This window comes from Cygnus atratus, chromosome 4 (assembly GCF_013377495.2).
Source record: "Cygnus atratus isolate AKBS03 ecotype Queensland, Australia chromosome 4, CAtr_DNAZoo_HiC_assembly, whole genome shotgun sequence".
NCBI classification, from domain to species: Eukaryota; Metazoa; Chordata; class Aves; order Anseriformes; family Anatidae; genus Cygnus; species Cygnus atratus.
In genome coordinates this window covers 30,528,015-30,543,449 of record NC_066365.1, presented here as the reverse complement: position 1 = coordinate 30,543,449, position 15,435 = coordinate 30,528,015, and the positions used below count along the sequence as shown (strand labels likewise).

Sequence of the window (15,435 nt, the reverse complement as noted above, 5' to 3'; positions counted from 1 at the left end):
GTCTCTTGGTTCATATTGACTTAAGCACACTTGACATCAATTGCATCAAGATGTGACATGTTTTATAAGGAAAAAAAAGAAACATTTAAAATGAAAAAAAAATATTTTTAGGTATTTTCACAAACAAAAACTGGCTTTTAAATAAATTTGCTTCCATAATGGTTAAATATGACAGAGAAAAAAAGGAAAAAAGAAACAAAGGAATCTAAACTGTGGGGAAGTGGAATATCAAAACAGGCTTAAGGCATCAGTTCCATATTTTTCAAAGCCAAATATGTAATGTTGAGAAGAGAAGAAATAATAATTAAAAGGTTCAAATCTTGTAATTTAATATTGTTATTAAAACTTTGCTGTATATCCTATTCTTTAACATTTGGTGTTAATATCAAATTACTTGGCAATGCTTGACATTTGAAATAAACTTTTTTTCTATGGTTTTATTTGCAAGTGTTCCATTAATTTTACTAGCTACAGTTGGGTTATAAAGAGTCTAATATCTAAAAGGACACTGTCAAGGTTGGGTTCACGTGTTAGATTTTGGCAGTGTCGCCATCCCCAGCTCATTTGAATCTGCTCAGCAGTTATTTCTATGGATGAGCCCAAGCTGTGATGCTCAGATATGCATTTTTAACTCTGAAGATTTAGGTTGCTCTGGGTTGGAGTGGTACTTCATACCAGCACATGAGGAGTCAGATAGGTGCTGATTCAGAATCCAGCTCCTCTTAACTCTGACGTGCAGGGACTTATGATCCAAAGATTTGGTTCATATCTATCTCTACTTTTGTACAATTGTGTTCATAAATATCTGTACAGAGAGAGAAGACTATTCGTTTAAAAAAAAAAAGATAAATGGCAAGCACTAAGAGAGTGTAAAATATTTTTTAAAGTATTAAACATAAATCTCTAAATTGTTTCTTTAAGGAAGCAGTTTTCAAACCATTAAAAGGTAATTCTAAGCAGTAGCTAATAAAATTATTATGAGGGAAAAGAAAAGAAACCTTGGCAATGTCTTTTTAAATTAAGAACAATGATAACTCAAATTAGGTGCAAGTCTGTAGTGTTGAAAATATAAAAACTTTCATGAATCTTAATCACGAATATTCTTTGCAATCTGAAGTTGCCATATGTTTTAATTATATGTATTTAAAGACGATAGCTCTATTTACAAAGCAAAAAGGAATCCTAGGAGGGGTGCGATAACATTAATTTAAATGCTAATGCAAGTCAAAGCAACATAGTATTTCTCTAGCTTTCCCTGTAGATAAAATAACCATACATTTGGTTAAAAAGCTTATACTTTTCTGCATTGTGGCTACATTGCCTCCTACAGTCTCAGTAAATCTATATTTTATTTTAGACTTAAATAAAATTTGATATATGACTTGCAGTTTTAGTTGGAATCCATTTTGGGGGGCTTGAGCAAAATATTTCTTGAATACTGCAGAGGACAGAGCATTTATCAGAAACTATAAATCCCTTTTTGTAGTACAAGCTCTGAGCCTGTTTCTGCAAGCATGCAAACACAGTGTATACTCTCAGTGCAGTCACCAAAGAGGTATATACAGTGTTTTCAGTACTAGACAAACCTACCAGTAATTTCCCCTTGATGAAACTAAACCATTTCTTGATGCATCTGTAATTCATAGGTGTTCTGTGCATTACTGCTCATCAGGAATGTTGGGGAATACATTCTGATTTTTAATGTTCAATGCTAGAATGACCAAACTAAAATAATTTTCATATGGTAATCTAAACTTTCTGAAAAAGTAGAACTGCATTACTGTATACACTGGAAAGCTATTTATTGTACCTCTGGTCTTATTCCTCTGAAAATCGTAGCGTACAAAATATTTGTCAAGCCTGAACTGATGTATATAACTGAAATAATGTAAAGTTATATTTTCATGTTTTTATACTTAACAACATGATGGGAATACATAATGTATGAGTATTTCAATTACAGATTATATGGATTGGATAATACACATCTCGGATAAAAGCAGTAATCATAGTTTAATATCCATGTTACAGTACATCAGTATATTGCTATATAAAGTATGTCTGTGTGCATTTAAGTGAAAAGTAGTCAAGAGTGATGAAAGCTGTCCAAGGGTTTTTTTATTCATTTTATATGAAAACTGTTATGGAGCAACCAAAATGTTTATGAACTCAAACTTGTGTAAATTTCAAAATGTCCCTTACTGTAGCTTTTTGTTTACAGTACAGTATCTTATTTTCTGCTTTGTTAAATGAGTAACAGTACAAAGCTGGACATACACTTTCTAAGACATTAACGTTCCCATTTTTTCATGTATACCTATATGACAGAAAATGCTTCTGATTTTATTTTTCAATCTAACACATGATGGCTTTTCTGGAGTGTTGTATAAACTTCAATCATACATAAAAAATCTTCTTAAAAAAGGCAAAAGACCTTTAATGTCTGTTTAGTATTATTGAAATCTGATTCATTATTTATTACAAATGTATTTTCTAAAGGTTTTACAAAGAGCAAACCTGTTTTTCCTCACAGACATAAATTTTCCTTGAAGAGTTTTGCAAGATATCTTCCCTCAAATCATCTTATCACTCAAGGGTAGATTTACTGTAGTTCATGTTGTCACTAAATGAAGTAATGTAACTTTCTTGCCAGTAATATAATTTTATTTCTGGAATGTAACCTTCTTGATCATGCTTATAAAGGCAGTGTGATAGGTTGTTATGCTAGCAAGTTAAATATCTATTTGATAACTCTACTTAAATATTGTCATCTATTTCTTGGATCAGTTTTTTTTTTTTTTTTTTTTTTTTTAAGTTCAATAGATTGTTGATATGTCCAAATTAGAGAAAGGACCGGAAAAATGGCAGTATTTTTGGTATATATTGGTAGTGTTGCTACAATAAATCTAGATCTGTAAGAGAGAGTTCGCTCTTAGAGACACTGAAGACTTGTGATGTGAAAAGTTAAACTTTTTTTTTTTTTTAATGTATTTTATATTTAACAGTGTGTGTGTCTTAGGGTATCAGCCTCCTTTTGGCAGGTAGATATGAACAGTGCACAAATAATTGTATTTTAAAATACAAATGTATGATTTCAATTGTCTTTTGATAGTTATATGGATATAGTGGTCACCAGAAAAACAGTCTGGATGATATCTGTGGAGGTTACTTAAACCTGTTTCATGATATGGAAGTTCATTGTTTATTAAATCTTTTGATTTATCCTGTCATGGGATCACAAAAATTTGCTGACAGAGTCCTACCAGGTCCAAATTATCTTAGGAATTCATATTATATCAAACACTTAAAATAGGTCGGCAAATGATTTAAGTGTGGACTTAATTTTAAGCATTTTTCCTAGCATTGTTTTTTTTAGATTACAACATTGGGTGCTACATACCTGTGTAAGATACAACAGAATTAGGAAATTGTATACAACAATGGCACCTATTTGACAAATTTCATTCAGTATGTGCCAATCAATAGGTTGTCTTGAAACTTCACTCTTGCTACTCCTAGTACTCTAAACTTTGGGGCTACTTCAAATAACTCTATGGTAAAATTGCCCTACTTTTTTTTTTTTTTTTTTTTTTTCTGCCTTGAATGCTCTTTCCTCATTCCCCAAAGACGTAGATTCATAAGTATGTCTAGATCTAATATCTGGGGATGTACAGGACCTTGAAGTGAAAACAACTTCATAACAAGAACTCTGAATTAATTCCTAATTGCATTTGGTAGATATTAACTCCTTGTACCCCAAGTAACTGTAATTTTTGTAATACATCTATTTTTAGAAATTTCGTTAGTGTAGTGAATATCACTTCGATGTTAACAACTTCAGAATTGGTTGTTTAGTGCTTTAACATACAATTTATTGAATTGGTATACTTTGGGAAAAAAAGTGAAATCTTCAAAATATGATTTTTGTAAACAAGTGCGAAAAAAAGGAACATGTTAAGATAAAATATAGAAGTTCTGAGAATTACAGATCTGACTCACATGCAGCTTTTATGCTTCATGAGGTCTTCCTGCAGTCCCTTACCTTTTCATTAGGGCATGTTACATGATGTGCTTTCTTTTCTCTTGCCCCACCATATGCAGTTAGTTTTAATGCATACTTTTTTTTTTGTTGTTTTAGCTTGGTAGGCAGGTAAGAAATATAATTACTGTATATAACGTTTACTATAATTTTTTTAAAAAGAGGATTTTTCAGTCATTAAAAATTTAATTGCTCATTTAATATGTCTCTATGAAAGAAGCAGTGATGATAAATGTGGGAAAGATTTCTTGGATCAGCTAAACCTGTAATTCAAGTGTCATCATCCACTGCACTATTCTTATACCAATCTCCTTTGTACATCTCTTATTGCTAATGAGAATGAAAAAAATGGCTACCTCTAGAGACATTTCAGTGTTTTATCTACCGGAGTGGTAAGAAAATACTTCCTTCATACCTAAAAGAAAAACATGATCTCAGTTAATTCCAGTGAATGGCTTCATAGCATTTGCTCAAAATTCTTCCTCACAATACGTTTAACTGTCACCGAACAGGAGAGGACCGTTACTGCATGCTGTAGGCATAGAAAAAAAAAAAGTTTAATTTCTCATTATTTTTAACAAATGCTGACTTTTAAAGACTGCCTTTTCTGTGTTAAAGCAGTTATTCTTACTAGTCTTCCTTTTAAAGACTGTGATTGAATATATATATTTCATTTAATATAAAATTTATTTGCTTTAAAGTTTGCAACCCTAATTTTGAAAATTAGAATTAAAAAAGAGCGGCTAAACATTAGTGCCTAAACCAGCTTCTTGAGATTGTCCTCAGTTCCCATCTCGAGGTGGGAGAAACGCTACAAAGAAATGGGTTCCAGTGGACCCCATGTGCCATGGACCTCACTGCCTCCTCTGCATCTTCTCATAGACAAAAGGAAGCAGGTGAGCAAAGTTGAGGTAGGAGTTGGAGTGGTGGTTTCATGTAACTCTTTTGTCCCCCTCAATCCTGACACAGCATCCAAAATAGACAAGAAGTAGAATTTCACCCTGTTTTCAAAGGGTAGAAAATATACTTGTAATTAATTCTTAAAACACCACTGTTAATGAGGTTTGGAAATTATAATTCTGTTTCAGTTTATAGTAAACAATTCTTAAAATTGGAAGTAAAACCTGTTTACAGTCTCATTTACTGTCAGCAATGCATACATGTACTAGTTTTTTAGATGGATCCTTCTGGCAGATGCTTTATGGGAGCATCAAGAACATTTTGTTAAAAATATATTTGGAAGTTTTTACACGACAACTTTTTACATGATTTTTGTATAGTTACTGCATGTCCTTCAGCACTGTGTTCGATTTAAGAGAAAAATGCAATTAAAGGGTCAAGTTATAGCTCTTCACTTAATAGTATGCTCTACCAATACAATAGTTTATTTCAATAGTTGGTTTCCTTGTGTGTTTCAGTTTAAATCACAAACACATTTTGGGTTACCTGGTATTCCTACATAGTGGAATATTCACAAAAATATCTTTTCTGTTTTTGAAAGAGTGGATACTTTTTATGCTGTCGCATTGACTAAAGATATAGTAAAACAAATTACCTTCATGATTTTTACTCAGGTGCTTACTTCTATATTTGTTACTATTATTTTTAATAATTTCACAAAACAGTGGAAGAGTATTTCCATAAATTTGAAATTAAGTTGCTTGGCAGCTGATAGAATTTAGCTGTAGTGGGAATTTATCATTCAGTTTAATGTGTTAATTAATAAGTGGAGTTGCTGGTAGATGAAAATGAAGGTTGTGGATGATCTAATATAGGTGTATGTATACATATCCATTCACAAATATGGAAATGTGGTAGTTAAACTAAGGCTGAGTTTGATAAGGCCAGGATTTCACCTCAGATGCATATTCAAAAAAGGTGATAACTGCAGCAATAATTCATAGTAGGGCCAGTAGCAAGAGAAAAGTTCATTATCAAGTGCCTTACCACCGTCAGTTTGAGTAAATGTGGAATTTCATATTTCTGTAAGACAGTACGGTAGTCCCATAGGGCTCAATCAACAATAAATTCCATAACTTCAAAATCTCACATAGTCACCTGTGATGGTCTTTTTTCCCACTCACAGGATTAGGTTCTACAAAATTTCTGTGAGAAAAATGAGTGTTACACACACACACACACACACACAAAGCATCATTGCCTCTTACTTCATCAATAGGGATGATGGGTTTATGTATATATATATTTTTATATATATATATATATATAATTATTTTTCTCAGTTTGAAGTGTCTTACCTGTTTAAAAATCCACATGATTGGAGAAGCTCAGGTTTAGTTAAATCTAGCATTATATGAACAAGGACAAATAGAGCATAACTATTCGTAAGCTATTACTTGATTTTCTGAACCAAAATTTCTATAAGAAGTTAGTGCCTCCAGAAAAAATATACTGGGCATTGACAGGGCTTGATACTACACTACCCACTTTGAGCACAGTGCAATAATATGCACTGCCATGGTGCTGTGGCAGAATTCTGTCCACATTTTTTATTACTTTTTATTGGCATAGGCTAGTATAAACTATAGGAAATCACCATCACAAAGTAGGCCTGACATTTCATTTACAGAAAATTTCTATTTAGTGGTTGTATCTGTGGCATTATCATGTTCTCTAAATCTGCACTTTATGAATATAAAAATAAAGCATGAGATAAACATTTTTAAAGCCATTATCTTCATTGAGAAAGTTACTTTACTTAACATGGCTATACTTACCTAAAGTACTTGCTTTCCACAGGAATACTTGTCACTTTTTTTCACTCTATCTTCTTTCTTCTTTTAAATTCTTGAGGACCTAAAGATGTTATATATATATATATATATATATATTTTTTTTTTAATTGTGGTAGATCCACAGTAGATGTGAGAGGTGTTTATCAATACTGCTTCATCCACCTTATAAGCTGCTTTCTATTGGAGATCCTTGTAGTTTTCTACTTGCAATTTACTTTTTGATCTTTTATCATTGGGAGAGATTTTTGGAACACTGAGGAACATTGAGTGTCCTTGTGAACACCGCTTGCTGTTTTGAGATGTTACCGTCAGCTGAAGACTGTGTCCAGTGGACTGCATCTTTTAAAGAATCTTTCTCAGTCAGCAGGGTCAGAGAGAGTAAGGTAAAATACTTTGTTTGGATTCTGCCTTGCTGAAGACCAGAGGAGCTGGGGCATTCATTTCAGCTTGGGTGGGAATAAGTCTGAACCTCCCAGCCACCCATGTGCAGTCAAGCAGTGATCTCTGCTGGGGTCACCACACTTGTGCTAACGCTGGCAAAAACTGAACTGTTAGCACAGTCAACATGCAAAAGCTATTTCTGCACTGTTAACGTGATGCTGAAGGTAGCAGAGCTGCCCCCTTCTTCCCCTGTCAGAACTTTCAGGAAAGCTTTTTTCCTTCAACAAACAGCATTCATCCACATATGGAAAATTCAGAATCTAACTTTGAGAGATTGCATTAATATAAAATAATCATACATTTTCTTGGCCTAAAGGAAACTCAGCATTCACCCTCCCTCCAGAAAACTAAGCACAGCCATCTTGGCTGGGTGAACAATTTTGTGGAGAATTTCCACAAGGCAAAAATGTTGCTGATTTATGAATATGAATGATGACATCTTATATTGTCATAAAAGGAAACCTGCAAACTTCCCAGTAGGCAGGATCATGAGGTGTTATTGGTTTGGTAAGATGCTAGGTTAGATTTTACTAAGTGGACAGCATTTTTATATGCACGATGTAATATGCTACATAAATCAGAGACGTATTGGCTTGCTGAGTGATTTTTATGCGGCATCAAACTTGTATAATAATATATATGCAAATAATGCAATTATGTTTTTTAACTTTTAAAAAGTATCCTTTGATTACTTACTATAACCTAAATTAGAAGTAATATATATCATTGAAGTTGTCTTAGTGCAAAACTGCTCAATGTGAAAACACATCCGATGTACAATATTTTTTTTTCTTTTTTCTTTTTAAATATCAGTAGGGAGGGGAAAAACGCATCTTGCTATAAGGAATAGGCAAAAAAAAGAGTAGATAAAAGAACGCAAAAATGTCTAAGTGACTGGGATGGGGTTTTGAAGCCATGATTTTTACTGGTAGACTAGGCAGTGCTAGGTTAACAGTTGGTCTTGATGATCTTGGAAGTCTTTTCCAACCTAAGTAATTCTATGTTTTCAAGATACGATGTTGATTAGGAAATAAAGTAGAACTTACGTTCTCATTTAAGTTAGAAGGAAGATGATCGGTAGACTTTTGTGTTGGAGCTGAATTATAAAATCTGTCATAACGAGTTTAGACACTGAACATGGCCTTTTATATTTAATGTTTAGATCTATCTACTTTCCATGTATTAGCTATTTCAGGCTACTTTGTGAATTTGCTATGAACCAGACTTACTGATTACCTAAATCCAGTTACAGTTCTGGCTGTCTTCATCAAATCAGTTTTAAATCTGAGAGCAAACTAGACCTTTTTTCTTTTTTTTTTTTTTTCAAATGAGGAGTTTCTTTTCAGCTGGCTTGCTTGTATTTTAAAGTCCAATTTAACAGCTGAGTAATTATTTTCTTTTCTTTCTGGTGATACTCTTTGGGTCTTTAAAAGCTGTTGACTAAAATTGGTTAAATGATTTAAAAAAAAAAAAAGTGTTTTCCAAGGAGAGATGTGGATTATCAGTCAAGACAGTATATTTTTTAAGATGCTGTTTTGTTTGTTTGGTTTTTTTTTACTGCTGAAAGAACAGAATGCTTCATGCTATAGCAGAGAAGAAAGATGTTCCTCGTAAGATATGAGGAACTGTTGCAAGAGAATATAGGTGAGATTTTTTTTTGTATGCCTTATATTTCAAAAAGTTTGATCTTTCTACTTGTTCTCCTTTCACTACAGCTTTTTGTAAGAAAAAGAAAGTCAATCTTCTCTCTAATCATCCTCTGCTCTTACACGCTCTGATCAGATTGATTGGCGTCAGGAAAGCCACCTGGATACCTTGGAAAATGTGCCCTTATTGGTGTAGATAGATGGTAGAATTGCCCAATATAAAAATAGATGTATTCTGTCTGATTTCATTTCCATGTGGATATGATTTTTCACCTTTTTTGTACAGTTTTGTTTGTGGTGCAGCTGTGGATGCAGAGATCAGTGGGGAAAATAAGGAAAATATGTTGTTTCTCAAAACAGTAGTACAGAATATGACAGAGCACTCCTGAAGAGTCTCTGCAGGAAGGTATTTGAAAAAAATGCCTTTTAAAAAATTGACTTGCCTCTGAGCATCCTCTAATGAGAGGCAAAGCTATGTGGCTTCTGTGTTTTGTAATTGTCTTCCCCGGAGAAGAAAATCCTTTTCTAAAGGTCAAGAATCTACATACTGAGATACTTTTGCAGACTCAGCCCTAAATGACTAAATTCTGTACAAAAATGTAAGTGCTGATATTGAACATGCGATGAAATGCACAAAATAAATTTCTTTAAAATGTAAATTAGTATGATACGTTACCTTTCAGTTATATCATCAAACCCAGCAGTCTCAGCTGTTGTCTTTTTTGTTTGTGTTGTTTTTTTGGTTTTTTTTTTAGTTATATTATTATTATTTTGGATCAGTACAAAATGCGTGTGACTTAATCCTCTGTCTCCCTCTAAAGTAGAATTCCATCACCATTACATACCATTTGTAATGTCTAGTATGAACAGATCTATAGTAGATGTCCTTATCAAAATCATTGTCTTATGGAGTTTAGCTCATGTTTTATTTCAGCTTCTGAAGAATTAATTCTGTATGTAAGTCCTACCAACAAATATTGATCCTATTGGTAGCATTGTTGAATATTGATTTTGGTAATAAAAGTCTTAAGAAAAGTCTGACAAGGAAGTGTCACTGAATCATATAGGATCCTTTTCCCACCTGCTCATTTCAAACCACTGCCACGTATATTATGAATACTGTGAAGAACAAAAAGATGCTGTTTTTTCCACCACTTTCACAATTTGAAATCTGGATTAGAAATAGGATAGCATTGTTACTCAATTTTAATTTTTTTTTTTGTCCATTACTGTGTTTGTGACTGAAACATCTGGCACACTGTTTTTCTCCCTCTTTGGAACAAAAAGATGATGTATGGGACATCACAGATATATTTCTGAAACCCTCTGCAGATATTGTCATTTGTCTGTATAGATGCTTGACCATTTCCTGTCTTCATTCCTCTTAGATCTGTATGGCTGATAAGATTTAAATCTTCTGGACTTTGTATGTCTTCATGTTGGAAAACTGTTTTGTAACCTGTTAACATTCCCTAGGTGGCCATTAACCAATGGTTAATGATGTCATTTAGATACAACATTTAATGTATATAATACCTAGAAGCATATACAGTGTTTTACAAAGAATTAAATATTCATGGCACTCTAAAGTGAAGACTTAAGCATGCAAGTTAGAATACTGAGGATAAAAGATGATAGTGAAGAAAGGTATAGGGGAAATGAAATGTGAGACATTGCAGGCCAGTTGTGGTGATGTAAACATATTTTCTGTTTTCTTTTGTGTTTAATTCTAAGGCATCCATCTTTGATTCTAAATTGTCTTAATAAATAATGGAGTAAGATATAGAAAAATATATTGCAACTTCCACCTGGTGACAATACTTATTCCAGCTAAAATGGTTTTTGCTCTAATAGTAATAACTGAGGAAAAGAAAATCCTTTCTCTCAAGCATCTTATGGTACTGATTTTACTTAGCTTCTTGGAATACTTTCTTCATTTCCTTTTGGAAGCTCATCATTTGAGTTTCAGAAAGACAGGCAGCTGCAAACATAAAATGCAAGTGACTGGAACTTGCTGAATCATTCTGTCTTTGCCAAATAAGTGTGTTTTATTTGTGTGTGTGTGTGTGTTTTTTTTTTCTTTGTATTTTTCTCCACTTTTCTACTCTGAACTTGAGGAGGCAATACATTTTGATGGCAAGTGAGTTCTGAAATCAAACAAACCAATGTGACACCTAGATATACGGAAATTAGCTTTCAAATTAGTTTCTTACTGTGACTGAGCTCAGCAGCTTCTATGTCTTCTACAAGATGGATTGCCCTCTGTGTTGTTTTACATGTTAGTGATTGTTATAAATGACAATAAGAACCGTGAAAATTTAAATTTCCATGTTAATAATCTTTCCAGTTCCATTTGTCTGTGTGCTTGTGTTCAATCAGCCATGTAAAGTGTCTTATTTCAGATACATTCAATTGTAGTCAGGCCTGTAATTTCCATGTTTATTTGGAGACTTTATTAAATAAATTACGTAGCATTCACTAAACATGGAGTTAATCTTTCTGTTGTTCCTTCAAGTTGATACAGACTTGAGACCTGGTTTAATCATGACATTCCTTAGAAGAGTTCTTGATAGAGGAATCACAGTACACTGTGCATAATTTTCTGTGAAAAAGCTACCCATCCTTCTATTTAACCTAAATTTTACTTTGGGAAAAAAGTAAGTTTGATTGACATAAAACAAGGTATTTTACAAACTCCAAAACTCATGTATTCTCCTGCATTACAATCTGCATCACACTCACCTCAAAAGCACATCTAACCTGATCTCTAAATGAGGAAAATAATGTATCATTGTATTAAGAATAATTGTTTTAATCTTTGGATTACAATTTGCACAAAAAGCCTGTTCTTAACTGAAGTGCTGATATCAGTTTTGTTGAAAATGTATTTTTGCACAAGTTGTATTCAAGCAGTGGGGATGGATGACTGTCACCTTTTATAAAACAGATTCCCTTGAAAACAAGTCGTCTTTGAAACGAAAAATATCCTGGCACTGAGTTCAAGAGATTTCCTGCTTCCAGACACTGCATATTTAAAGGCAGAATGATCCATGCATGTAAAAACAGTGAAGGAAGGACAAGGGCTGGGCCATTAATTGGCACAAAGTAAAATACTTATTTTTAGGGACTGAGAATGGTAAAATGTGAATTTGCAACCATTCCTGTGTCCATTTGTCTATCCATTTGTCTGTTTCACTTTTCTCTGCAGGTTCCATAGGAGGAAAAAATAAATAAAAAATAATCACACATTTTCTTTTGCTGGCAAAACAAATAAAAAAAAAAATAATAACTTCAGGCACCAGACATGGCACATATACACAGATTAGATTGGTGAAAGCATCTTGCATAGTGGTTTTTTTTCTACAAACTATCTTCTTATCTTTTAAACATTCAGTATGTCTGGTATCTAAATTGAACAGTGAAAATCTCTTATAAGCCATTTATCAGATTTTTCCTCCACATGCCTTTGCCAATTAAGATTTCCCCAGTGATTTCCAAGTCTCATCAAAAGACTTTTTATAACGAAGAAAGTTAGACTGACATGAAGACGTTTGAGACATCCTGCTTGCAGGGCGATCTGTGCTACAGATGACTGGCAGAATACCCAGAATAGCAGTCTTCTGAGACAGCTTCAGAATTTATTTTTCACGGTCACTGGGAAATGAGACAGAAGGAGAGAGGGAGAGAGAGAGGAAAAAGAATTTAAATACACAGAAATGATATATCTAGGATTCTGAACTGCTAGCCTGACAAATGAAAAAAGGCCAGATTAGCATTAAAACACATGTTAAACCCATGGGCCATTTCCAGGGTCATTAAATCACTATTAAATTATGATTGTCAAGCATTAATTTTTGTAAGTAATGAGCCAAGCATGCTCCCAGCCAATTCAAATGGACAGTTTAGGAATGAGTGTCCCAGTGATCATTCCCATTCAGCATTTTGTGTGTTGTTGCAATATTTTTGGAGTCTAGGAAGGTTTGCTGTAATAGATGGAGGCTATTCCATGCCCAATACCTTGAGTGCATGGGAATGTTCTTTCGTGTTCAGTTTAGCAGTGTAGAAGTCACCTGTGGGAAATAATTAGAGTGAGTGGAGGAGTGCTGAGTCTTGAATTTTGAGGAGACCTGGAGATTTCTTTGGACAAAGAAGCTATGTGTGGCTGAGATTTTTATTAAAAACTTTTGGTCCAGCCCCCCTTGGTAGAATACTCGCATTAGGAGACACATATGGATTAAGTTAAGAGATTACCAGAAATACCTAAAGTAATAGGACTGATAATATGAAGAATCTTTAATAGAGGTCAGAAAGAGTAAGAACAGATTAAGAAAAATCAGCCCACAATAGATTTTCCAAAAGCTATTAGAGACCAGTTTTGTGTAGGTGTTTTTTCTGTTGTTTTTTGTTTGTTTGTTTCCATACATAAATATATTAATACCAAAAGAGAAAATAAGGAGTTGATATGCACTGGTGATTAATATCAGTTTAGTTGTAACTTAGAGAATTAGTGTATGTTTGGGTTCAGTTTTAGCAAGAAAATCTGGTGAATAAATTGCACAGGGTTTCTTCTTTAAAGCAAAGGAGCTGTAAGGTAGGAAGGAATATGGATGAAGGAGATTGCATTGCAAAAGTGAATATTACACTGGAAGAGGAAGTTCAAAATTCTGTTTATCAAACATCAGCGTTAGGATCAGCTGTGTTCTAATATACGACCCTGACACAAGGAGAGGAAAAGTCCTGGTGAAATTAGCTTGATGAAATGAAGATGAAATGCTGAAAGAACTGGATGTGTTTGAGGACTGAAGTTATAGAAAGAAGTCTAAACAGCATAAAATGAAAGGCACTTAAGGCACTTGGAAAAAAAAAATTAGCACAACATCAGATCGAAGACAGGGGGGAACCTGCTGTTTTGCTTCCAATGCCAACCGATAGTGAACGGCCCATGAAGAATGGAGATCACACATACCGTGTGTTTTGCTGGAATACTCTTGTGGCCTCCAGCAGCTTGTGGTTCAGGGACTCCCATAGACACAGATAGTGTCTTTGCATTTCATATCCTTCCCAGCAACTTATCTAGTCACTGTGAACTCATCTAAACTTTTGGCAGCCACAATATCCAGTGTCAGGAATTGTCATGGGTTAACTAAACATTATTTAAAGAATTTTTTTTTTTCTTTGTTTGTCTTAAATCTGTTACCTGGTAATTTTTTTTTTGTTGTTGTTGTTGCATCCTCCTCATTCTTGTAGCATGACATTTCTCATTCTTCCCGGTCTGAACTGAGAGGCTTATTAGCTATCATATGAAAAAAAATTCACAAAGTTGAGCCTCTTTCATGTAACAAACTAGAGGTGGGAGAAGAACTTCCTCCCAAGAGGGAGAAAACCAGCTTACTTCTAAAAAATAATGCTGGTACCAGAGAAAGGTGAGAAAATTGGTATGGCATAAATTTTGGGTGGATTGTGAAAATTTCTAGTTTCAGAGCAGCAGAACCTGTTGGCAGTCAGGTCAGAGGGCTGTGCCCTGAATAGGCAGTGCACAAGTGAGCATGGTTTTGGAACAGCCCTTTTTACAACAGATATCTCTCAGAGGACTACCAGGTCCCCATTTTCAAAAGATCACCTCAAGCAAGGGTTCAGAGCTCAAATACATGCCTTTGTCTCACTCTAGTAGCAAAATCATGAAAATGCGTTGCCATGTGTGAGAGCTGGTGATGTGATTCAGCTCAGTAGGAGGCCCCTTCCCACCATACGCTCCTATATGATCTGGTGTGACCTGTGTGGTCAGTCAGATTTACGTGTCTATGTATGTCAGCCATTTTACAAAAAGTCAAAAAGGCACATGGCACCCTTGTATCTGCTAGCTGTTATTAAAAGTGACTTAAAAGAAAACAACATCAACAAAACACTTTGCTTTGAATACAGGACACCTTGGTTTTATCCCTTCTGTTGTGTGAGCACATTTATGAAAAATCTCTTTTCTGTTGTGCAGGTGTAACTTTCGTATCTAGTGCTACGGAGTATTTTCAGAGATGAAATGCAAAACCAGATCCATTTTACAATGTACAGCTGAACAATCACTGGGTAGAACTGGTGCAGAAAAGATGGTGACTGAAGAGAAACTGGACCCAATCCTTCTCCAATGACTCTTAAGGACAAAACCAAAAATTCCATGTTTTCAGCAAAAGAAGGATGGAAACAAGATTATGTCTCTCACATGGGCATTTTGTAGAGTCAGGGTTCAGCTTTTACTAAGTAGGATTTGTCCAACAGAGAGTTAAGTACTCCACAGGAACTGGAGCAGCTGCATTAGGGGCAGATACCCTGTCAGTGTGGATTATTCTCTGTTTTGCTCCAGGGTTCTGATCCTTTCATTGCCCAACTGCATACACTTTTGTTTGTTTGTGATTTCTGCCTGGAACAAGCCAGATAGCTCCCTCAGAGAGAGAGCAGAGGCACTGTTTAAGATAGCTTGGCTCCACTGTTCATTTCTGACAGCACAGATGCAGCGTGCATCATCTTGCTCAGTTTATGCTTTTAGGCTGCTCTGAAAGGT

At 34.4% G+C, this 15,435-nt stretch overlaps 1 protein-coding gene across 2 annotated transcripts in view; it reads left to right on the top strand.

The window, feature by feature from the left end:
* GRIA2 (glutamate ionotropic receptor AMPA type subunit 2) overlaps window positions 1–380 on the top strand; it is a 92,012-nt gene extending 91,632 nt beyond the window's left edge. For both annotated transcript variants that reach the window (XM_035547906.2, XM_050710306.1), the window contains exon 16: window positions 1–380. This exon is cut by the window's left edge and continues 451 nt beyond it. The gene's annotated coding sequence lies outside the window, so the exon portion shown is untranslated.
* The last annotated feature ends 15,055 nt before the right edge of the window (window positions 381–15,435 follow it).